This window comes from Pinus tabuliformis, chromosome 4_2, assembly GCF_031772625.1.
Source record: "Pinus tabuliformis cultivar Carrire ecotype Pingquan chromosome 4_2, CPIR1, whole genome shotgun sequence".
In the NCBI taxonomy this organism is placed as follows: domain Eukaryota; kingdom Viridiplantae; phylum Streptophyta; class Pinopsida; order Pinales; family Pinaceae; genus Pinus; species Pinus tabuliformis.
In genome coordinates, this window is record NC_142304.1 from 978007875 (window position 1) to 978009369 (window position 1495).

General features: G+C 39.4%; 1 pseudogene; it reads left to right on the forward strand.

Moving 5' to 3' along the window:
- Positions 1–454: 454 nt before the first annotated feature.
- On the forward strand, positions 455–1293 carry LOC149172931 (uncharacterized; annotated as a pseudogene).
- The last annotated feature ends 202 nt before the right edge of the window (positions 1294–1495 follow it).

A 1495-nucleotide genomic window follows, 5' to 3' on the forward strand; every position in this document is an offset into this window, starting at 1 on the left:
GACATATCTCGTAAATGCAATAGGCATCTGATATGATAGAATATGTACTGATATTTGCTTTTCTAATACAAATATCAGTGTTTTTTTCTTACTTACAAAAAAGCAACCAGCAACATGGGAGATGCTTTCCCAATACCACGTTGGCAATTTGTTTTTACAGCAATTCGATGGGCAAACGCCGTTGTCTGCATAAAAGGTTTTATCTTTTTTTATGGCTACAACCGACCATGTGACATCGCTCAATTATGCGGAGGCTATGACACGTCACACGTGGTGGCCAGATGTACGGTAACACATATTTTTCTTTTCGAGAGTGAATTTTTCTCTTCATTGCATCTTCCCCGCCTTCGTTTGCTATATAAGTAAAACCTTCCCCTTGCTGAAAGACTTACGTATTTCTCCTCCTCTTATCGCATGCCCTTTGTAAATCACCTCTCTTTACTGACAGTTTTGAAGATCGGTCGTGCATCCTTCTCTTAATATCCATAGTTTCCGCAAGCGATTACTCAGTGTATCAGTGTCCGACCCTTTGGTTTTTAGAGGAAGAAAAATAGATATCAGTAATCCATTTTCCCTTCTATTTTCCTCTAATGCTTTCTCCTCTAGTGAATTGTCGTGCTCTGGTCATATGGTCCGCCAGACACTGCCTGTGGGATCGAACACCATTAGCAGAAATATTAGATTTCGGCGGCATTTCCTGGTGAGAGGAATGCCCGCAGAAGCGGTAATCAGAACCTGGTCACGTAGGGTCAAAGAATTTGTACGAACTACTGGAGGTAAGCCCCGCAGCTACTGCGAAAGATATAAAAAGGGCTTACAGAAAGCTGGCACGGGAGTATCATCCGGATCAGGCGACTTCGCCCGAGGGAAAAAATGAGCGCACCCAGATGTTTTTAAAGATACACACTTCGTATGTGACTCTTTCGGATCCACGTGACCGTGCTCAATATGACCGACAGCTTTTGGGCCAAAAGAGGGCCTTGGCTGGCCCGACGTGGATGAAAGCGACCAATGGACGAGCTCCCGCGTATGGTCACGTGGGGCGAAACTGGGAGAAAGATCAATGCTGGTGATCTCCCTCTGTAATATGAGTTTTGAAGGCAGAATCTTCCTTTGTGATAAGAGTTTTTGAAAGCGATTTTGTATAAAGGAAAAAAAACTGCAGTCCACAATGTGCATACATTTTTTAAAATGCATAAATTATTTCAAAACTATGTTATATGACTACTGCAGTAGTCTGTTATTGAACGACATTATAGGAGTCCAGGTCTTTTTTAATTTTTTACAACATTATGGGAGTCCAGTTGACAACTATAAAGTTTTTTTTATTTTATTTTTAATAGTTAGTGTTGAAGTAGTCTATTATTGAACAACATTATGGGAGTCTCGTTCACAATTATATTATTTTATTTTATTTTATTTTTTAATTTTTATTTTTAATCAGTGTTGGTGGGTTAATTTATATGTTGTAGTTTATTTGTTTTATGTTTAAGAG